Source organism: Macaca fascicularis, chromosome 2, assembly GCF_037993035.2.
Source record: "Macaca fascicularis isolate 582-1 chromosome 2, T2T-MFA8v1.1".
Taxonomy (NCBI): Eukaryota; Metazoa; Chordata; class Mammalia; order Primates; family Cercopithecidae; genus Macaca; species Macaca fascicularis.
The window spans coordinates 24,715,485-24,724,402 of record NC_088376.1 but is presented as its reverse complement, the minus strand read 5'-3'; the positions used below and the strand labels follow the sequence as shown (position 1 = coordinate 24,724,402).

Sequence of the window (8,918 nt, the reverse complement as noted above, 5' to 3'; positions counted from 1 at the left end):
CCAGACTGCTTTTCACAGGGCTACACCGTTTTACAATTCCACTAGCAGTGCATGAGGGTTCCAATTTCTCCATGTACTCACCAGTACTTGTTAGAGTCTGTATTTTTTACTATAGTCATCCTAGTGGGTATGAAGTGGTATCTTGTACTTTTGACTTGCATTTCCCTAATGACTAATGACATTTAGCATATTTTCATGGGCTTATTGGCATTCTATGTCTCTTATTTCAAAAAATGTCTACTCAAATACTTTGCCCAATTTTTTAATTGGGTGTTTTTCCTTGTTTTTTGTTTTTGAGATGGCGTCTCTCTCTGTCACCCAGGCTGGAGTCCAGTGGCACAATCTTGGCTCACTGCATCCTCCACCTCCTGGACTCAAGCGATTCTCCTGCCTCAGCCTCCCAAGTACTTGGGACTACAGGTGCCCACCACCACGCCCAGTTAATTTGTTGTTGTTGTTGTTGTAGAGACGGGATTTCACTGTGTTAGCCAGGATGGTCTTGATCTCCTGACCTCGTGATCCGCCCGCCTAGGCCTCCCACAGTGCTGGGATTACAGGTGTGAGCCACTGCGCCTGGCTACTTGGATGGTTTTTTAATTCTCCAGAGTTTTTTTACACAATATGGAAGCACATCCTTTATCAGATATATGATTTGCAAATATTTTCCCTCATTCTGCAGGTTGGCATTTCACTTTCTTGATAACATCCTTCCATGCATAAAAGTGTTTAATTTTGATGTAGTCCAATTTTATCTGTTTTCTTTTGTTTCTTATAATTCGGGTACTATATCTAAGAAATCTCTTCTAAGAGTTTTACGGTTTTGTTTTTTTGATTTTTTTGTTTGTTTTCAGATGCAGTCTCACTCTGTCTCCCAGGCTGGAATGCAATGGTGCGATCCCGGCTCACTGCAATCTCCGCCTCCCGGGTTCAAGCAATTCTCCTGCCTCAGCCTCCTGAGTAGCTGGCATTACAGGTGCCTGACACCACGCCCAGCTAATTTTTGTGTTTTTAGTAGAGATGGGGTTTCACCATGTTGGTCAGGCTCATCTTGAACTCCAGATCTCAAATGATCCACCCTCCTCGGCCTCCAAAAGTGCTGGGATTACAGGCATGAGCCACTGCGCCCAGTGAGTTTTATAGTTTTAACTCTTGCATTTAGCTCTCCAACCCATTTGGAGTAAATGTTTGCATATGATATGCAATGCATTCTTTTACATGAGGATATCCAGTTGTTCCAGCACCATTTGTTGAAAAGATTATTCTTTTTCCACTGAATTGTTCTGGCACCCTTGTAGAAAACCAACTGATGATAAAAGTAAAGCTTTATTGCTGGATTCTCAATTCTATTCCATTGACTTATGTGACTATATCTATGTCAGTACCACACTGTATTGATTACTATAACTTTTTAAAATTTATTTTTTATTCTTTTTTATTCTTTTTTTTTTTTTGAGACAAAGTCTTGCTGTGTCACCCAGGCTGGAGTGCAGTTGGCATGGTCACAGCTCACTGCAGCCTCTGCCTTCCTGGCTCAGGTGATCCTCCCACCTCAGCTTCCTGAGTACCTGGGACCACAGGTGCGTGCCACCACACCTGGCTAATTTTTAATTTTTTTTTTTTTTTGTAGAGATGAGGGCCACCCTATGTTGCCCAGTATGGTCTCAAACTCCTGGACTCAAACAATCCTCCCATCTTGGCCTCCCAAAGTGCTGGGGTTACAGACATGAGCCACAGCAACTGCCCTGATCACTGTAACTTTGGTAGCAAGTTTTGAAATCAGGAAACGTGAGTCCTCCAACTTTTATCTTCTTTCCCAAGTTTGTTTTGTCTATTTTGGGTTCCTTGCACTTTCATGAGAATTTTAGAATAAGTTTATCAATTTCTACCACAGACCAGCTGGGATTATGATGGAGACTATGTTGAATCTATAAATCCATTTGGGGAATGTTGCCATTTTAGTGATATTGAATCTTCCAAACAATGATTTATACCATTCTAATGCATTTATTGAGGACTTTTAAATTTATTTCAGCAATATTTTATAGTTTTCAGTGTATAAATTGTGTATTTTTGTTAAATTTGTGCCAGACTATTTTATTCTTTTTGATGCTATTATCAATTGAATTATTTTAATTTCCTTTTTGCAATATTTATTTTTAGTGAGTAGAAATAAAATTGACTTTGAATATTCATCTTATATCCTGTTACCTTGATGAACTTGTTTACTAGTTCTAATAGTTTTTTAGTGGATTCCTTGGGATTTTTTTGTATACAAGATCATGTCATCTGTAGAAAGAGGTTGTTTTAATTCTTCCTTTATACTATGGATGCTTTATTCTATTAATAGTGTGTATTACATTAATTGATTTCTGACTGTAAACTCACCTTGTATTCCTGGTATAAATCCCACTTGCTCATGGTGTATAAACCTCCTTATATGTTGCCATATTCTGTTTGCCAGTATTTTATGTTTGTATTTTTGTGAATTTTTGTATTCATAAGGGATGTTGGTCCTTTTTTCTTTTCTTGTAATGTATTTGATTTTGGTATCCGGGTAAATACTAGCCTCGAAGAATGGGTTGGGAAGTGTATCAGTGAAGCCACTTGGATTTGAGTTTTCTTTTATAAGAAGTTTTAAAATTACTAATTTGATCTCTTTACTGGATATAGGCTGATTCAGATTTTCTACTTCTCTAATCGGTTTCAGTAGTACATGTCTTTCTATGAATTTTCCATCTCATCTAAATTATCTGCTGTTTTTGGTATGCAGCCCGTGGTATGCCCTTATAATCCCTTGTATTTCTGTAAAGTCAGTAGTAGTGTCTCCTCTTTCATTTCTGATTCTAGCAATTTGAGCTTTCTCTCTTTTTTTCTTGGTCTATCTAGCTAAAGCTTTGTCATTTTTGTCCATCTTTCAATAATCAACTTTGGTTTTACTGATTGTCTATATTGTTTTCCCAGTCTTGATTTTATTTTATTAATTTCTACTCTAATCTTTATTCTTTTCTTCCTTCTACTTGCTTCAGTTTAGTTTGCTCTTCTTTTGCTAGAGTCTTAAGGTAGAAGTTTAGGTTACTGATTGGAGATCTTTCCTGTTTGTTAATATAGGCATTTATAGCTATAAAATTCTCTCTAAGCACTACTTTAGCTGTATCCCATACGTTTTGGTATGCTGTGTCTTTATTTTCATTTAGCTCAAAGTACTTTCTGATTTCCTTTGGATTTCTCTGCCAGCTCAAATTTATTGTTGAGCCCCTTTGTAAATTTTTCATTTCTGTTTGTACTTTCTACGTCCAGAATTTCTATTTGGTTCTTTTTAATAGTTTCTCTTTATTGATACTTTCTTTGTTGTTGTTTTTTGTTTGTTTGTTTTGTTTTGTTTTGTTGAGACAGGATCTCACTCTGTGGCCCAGGCTGGAGTGTAGTGGCATGATCTCGGCTCACTGCAATCTCTGTCTCCCAGGTTCAAGTGATTCTTCTGCCTCAGCCTACCAAGTAGCTAGGATTACAGGTGCCCACTACCACGTCTGGCTAATTTTTGTTTTTAGTAGAGAAAGAGTTTCACCATGTTAGCCAGGCTGGTCTTGAATTCCTGACCTCAAGTGATCCGCCTGCCTTGGCCTTCCAAAGTGCTGGGATTACAGGTGTGAGCCACCGTGCCTGACCTTTTCTTTCTTTTGTTTTTATAACTGGCACTTGTGAATATTTTTAGCTATTTTCTTCTAATAAGACATTACTATCATATCTTCCTTTAGTTTTCTTTCTTTTTTTTTTGAGACGGAGTTTCACTCTGTCGCCCGGGCTAGAGTGCAGTGTCCGGATCTCAGCTCACTGCAAGCTCCGCCTCCCGGGTTCACGCCATTCTCCTGCCTCAGCCTCCCGTGTAGCTGGGACTACAGGCGCCGCCACCTCACCCGGCTAGTTTTTTGTATTTTTTAGTAGAGACGGGGTTTCACCGGGTTAGCCAGGATGGTCTCAATCTCCTGACCTCGTGATCCACCAGTCTCGGCCTCCCAAAGTGCTGAGATTACAGGCTTGAGCCACCGCACCCGGCCCTTCCTTTAGTTTTCTAAGAAGGATTTTCTTTATTTCTTTGAACATACTTAGAATAGCTGTTTTTATTTTATTTTATTTTATTATTTTATTTTGACAGTCTTGCTCTGTCACCCACGCTGGAGTGTAGTGGTGCAATCTCTGCTTACTGCAACCTCTCCCTCCCGGGTTCACGCCATTCTCCTGCCTCAGCCTCCCAAGTAGTTGGGACTACAGGCGCCCGCCACTGCGCCTGGCTAATTTTTTAAATTTTTAGTAGAGACGGGGTTTCACCATGTTAGTCAGGATGGTCTCGATCAGAATAGCTGTTTTGAAGCCTTGTCTCCTGGGTCCACTCTCTGGACCCGTTCAAAAGCAGTTTTGATTGCTGGCTTTATTTTTTCTCGTGTATGGGTCACACTTTCTTATTTTTTTGTTTTGTTTTGTTTTTGCATGCCTTGCAATTTTTTTGTTGAAAACTGAAAATTTTAGGTAATATTTGGTAGCAACTGTGGATACTGACGCCACTGCTAGGGGTGGTGGTGGTTATTGTTTGCTGGGGTTTATTTATTTGCTTAGTGACTTGACTACAGTAATCCTGCAAAGTCTGTGTCCCTTGCGGTGAGCAGCCTCTGACATTCAACCTCAGAGTTCTCTGACCTTGTTTTCTCTTTTAGCCTGGCCACTTAGGCTAGGAATCACTTCTGGTGGGTCACTTTCTTATTATTCAGATGTTGTACTTAAGCCTGCTTAGCAGTTAGATGTTTATTGTTGGAAATGTGTGTGGCTTGAAGGTTGCTAGCACAGTTGTGGGGGAAGGGGTTACCGTTTTCTCTCGTGTTCTAGTATCTTGGAGCTCTGTGGTCACTCCTCTGATCACACCCTGGAAAGGTACAGCCTTGGACATGTACACAGTCTTCCAGACTGCCAGGGAAGACTGCAATATTATTATTTATTTTTATTTGTTTATTTTTTGAGACAGGGTCTCATTCTGTCACCCAGGCTGAGTGCAGAGCTCACTACAGCCTCAACCTCAAGGCTCAAGTGATCCTCCCACCTTAGCCTCCCTAGCACCTAGGACTACAGATGTGCGCCACCACGCTCAGCTAATTTTTAAATTTGTATTTTTAGAGATGAGGTCTTGCTTTGTTGCCCAGGCTGGTCTCCAACTCCTTGCTTCAAGTGATCGTCCTGCCTCAGCCTCCCAAAGTGCTGGGCTTACAGGCGCCAGCCATCATGCCTGGCCTCTTTGCCATCTTGGCTTGCCTCTCCCCTGGGGCAGAACCCATGCAAAACTGCAAGGAGCTGTGGTCAGGGACCCACTTCTCCCAGAGTGATGAATGCCCGGATCTGCAAGTGGGTACTAGGGGTGGCGGCTATTACAGCTGTGGATAAGCCTGTTCTTCTTGGCTTGTCCATGGCAGCATGGAACCTCCCTGCTACTCGTGAGTGAGCTGGGGTGGGGGTGACAGTGGTCCCAGTATTCTTAGCCTGCTTCACCTGGAGTAGAACTTCTACCCTACAAACAAGGCAGGCAAGATGGGGAAAGGGAGGTTGGTACTGCCTAGAATAGAGCTTCCGCAACACAGGGCTGGGCGCAGGAGGGGTGAAACCATAGCCTCAGACTGGCAGGGGGAAAGGGGGGATGAAAAGAGAGTCCCTATCATCTTGGCCACACCTGCCCAGAGTGGAGGGTGCAGAACAGGTAGTACTTCCATTAACACTGAGCAGGGGATGCAGAGGGTAAGGAAACAGGAAGTGGCTCAACTGCCACAGACCCTTCCTAAGAAGGTTTCATATATTTTTTTGAGGGACTTTTTCTTTGTTTCCTGTACACCCTTTGAACAATATCCAGGGGCTTTAAATTATTGCCTTTTTATTATTTTCACCACTTGAGGTGTTTTGCTGGAGAGAGGGTCTGCGGAGCTTGCTTCACCATTCTGAATGTCCTGTCCTACCCGGATGGTTTTTTTAACCTCCATATTTGAGTGGATTGATGGTCTTTTGACTGCTCCATTTGGGAGGAATGAAAGCTAAGAAAGTCATTAAGGGCCAAAGGATGGGAAGTAATGACTTGTGTATGTTGCCTACAAATAGCAGTTGCTTAATGCAAACTCTGGTTGCCTCTTAAAATTTTAAATGATGTCATATTTTCTCCACTCCACCCTCAAAAGTTATCAAAACAGAATGCTGGTAGCTCACTTTCATTTCATATCACAAATAAGTGACACATAGTATTTTCAAGTTGGAAGGAGACATCAGACAAATGAGGAAATAAGTCCCAAGAGGACAGGACTTGCTATTCTAGTTTTCCAATTACCGTAGGAACTAGGAAGTGGTAGTCAAACACAAATGATGTCTTTAAAATGGTATTTTCAAATCGAGTACTGTTTCTGGGTAGCACAAACTATTTATAACTCAGCAGGGTCATAGCAGGCTTTATATTCTCCAAAGAATGCATTTTCTCTCCTGAGACAGAGGGCCCTAGACAAAGAGCTGAATCAAGACATTCCTTCATATCAGCAACAATTTGAAAGTTCAGTTCAAACACAATTTGAAATCTAAAGAACTCAGATGTAACATTTTAAAATAGAAAGATAATTCTCTACTTAAAAAGTTATCATGTCAGTTCTGTTTCTTTAAAAACAAAGCCAGTCATATTAAGAAATATTTCTTTTTTCTTTTTTGAGATGAAATTTCACTCTCGTTTCCCAGGCTGGAGTGCAATGATGCGATCCTGGCTCACTGCAACCTCCACCTCCCAGGTTCAAGCGATTCTCCTGCCTCAGCCTCCCAAGTAGCTGGGATTACAGGCATGTGCCATCACGCCCGGCTAATTTTGTATTTTTTAGTAGAAACGGGGTTTCGCCATGTTGGTCAGGCTGGTCTCGAACTCCTGACCTCTGGTGATCTACCGGCCTCAGCCTCCCAAAGTGCTGGGATTACAGGCATGAGCCACTATGCCCAGCTATTTTTTGTATTTTTAGTAGAGACAGGTTTTCACCATGTTGGCCAGGCTGATCTTGAACTCCTGACCTCAAGTGATCTGCCTGCCTCGGCCTCCCAAAGTGCTGAGATTACAGGTGTGAGCCACCGAGCCCAGCCAATATTTTAATTTAAAAAATTGTTTTAAATTTAAACCGCTTCATGAATTTGCATGTTATCCTTGCACAGGGGTCATACTAATCTTTCATTTATTCCAGTTTTAGTATATGTGCTGCTGAAGCAAGCACTCTAAATTTTGTCTTACCACAATCCTTTGAAGTAGAAAGTAGTAACAGTATTAGTACTCATAGTGGAAGTTGGGTTTTAGTTTTACCTCTGTCAGTTATTGACTCTAAACCTTGGGGGAAAATCATTTAATCTTCTTGTGCCTCAGTTTCCCCAGAAGCTACACCCCTAGCATCCTGTGGTATTCTAGAACACTATTACTTCTAAATGTTTTGCAGGATGCTATTAAACATTAGGAGTGGTAGAGTATTCACACCTTCATTTTGGAGGTGAGGAAACCAGACCATCTGCATGTTTACTGTTTGGCCAGTATCAGACAGCCAGGGAGCAGGAGACCCAGGGCTTGAACCCAGGTTTCTCCTGGCACATCTGCGCTCTAGACACAGTGAAAGTCAATGGGCTCTAACACACATTGATTACCAAGGTGTTCCAGGAGCTACAAGATGAGCAAAATAAGGCCTCATCCTCAGGGCTTTTCCATGCCGCCTCCTGGCCCTTCCCACTCCTTCCTGTTGCACATGGTGTCTACTCTGCCACAGATGGGTCTCAACATTGACATCAGGAATATAACAGCCTCTCTTGGTGTCTACCAATGCTTTGCCGCTGCATAAGTCATTCAATTTCTCTGTGCCTTGGTTTTCACTTGAAAAAACAAAACAAAACAAAAAAACCTTCCAACTGCAATGTGATGCAGCAAAGCCCAGCTGACTGCATAATGAATGTGAAACTTTAAAGCACAAGAATGGAGTATAGTACCTGTCTCTAGTGACACCGTTTCTCCAAAGCATCTCTATGTAACAATGGTTTTCATATCCTCATAAATATACGACGACATAGCACACTGGGAGTATAGTTACAACAAAAATGTCCCATATAATGAAGGTTGTCTTGGCGGGGCAGGGTGGCTCATGCCTGTAATCCCAGCACTTTGGGAGTCCAAACCAGATGGATCATGAGGTCAGTAGGTCAAGACTATCCTGGCCAACAGGAGTTAGTATTCTACTAAAAATACAAAAATTAGCCGGGCGTGGTGGCATGCACCTGTAATCCCAGCTACTCAGGAGGCTGAGGCAGGAGAATCACTTGAACTCAAGAGGCGGAGGTTGCAGTGAGCCGAGAAAGTGCCATTGCACTCCAACCTGAGCGGCAGAGGGAGACTCCCTCTCAATAAATAAATACATAAATAAATAAATAAATAAATAAATAAATAAATAAAGGTTGTCTCCAGTCTTTGTCTATGTAGCTTGCACCTCCTGTATGAAGAATAACCCTCCTGTATAGAAATTTCACATAATAACATGTAAGTTAAGAATGAAGCCAGTAGGACAAGAGAAGACGTGAACTCTGAGAGATCTCCCACGCAGCTTTGTTCTGCAGCGCCATTCGTGTCTCTTTTCCATGAAGGCAAGCATTTCATTCCCTAACGCTGAGCTGACCACAGTGATTGAAGCCTTGGTATAAGGCATAGGAAGCTCAGGGGAGAGTTTAACTGGGAAGAGGTGTCTCAGTGATCTATTGCTACATAACAAATCACCCCCAAAACTTAGTGGCCTAAGCAATGATGATTAGTTCTCATTATTCTGTGGTCCCAACTGGGTCACTGGTGTGACTCTAAGCAGCTGCTGGCCGGGCTGAGCTGTTGGCTGGGACATCTT

The 8,918-nt window shown here is 41.9% G+C and overlaps 1 non-coding gene across 1 annotated transcript; it reads right to left on the bottom strand.

The window, feature by feature from the left end:
- Positions 1-7,161: 7,161 nt before the first annotated feature.
- On the bottom strand, positions 7,162-7,265 carry LOC123572008 (U6 spliceosomal RNA). The gene has a single exon (XR_006696360.1). It is a non-coding gene; the product is annotated as a U6 spliceosomal RNA (small nuclear RNA).
- Between the last annotated feature and the right edge of the window lie 1,653 nt (positions 7,266-8,918).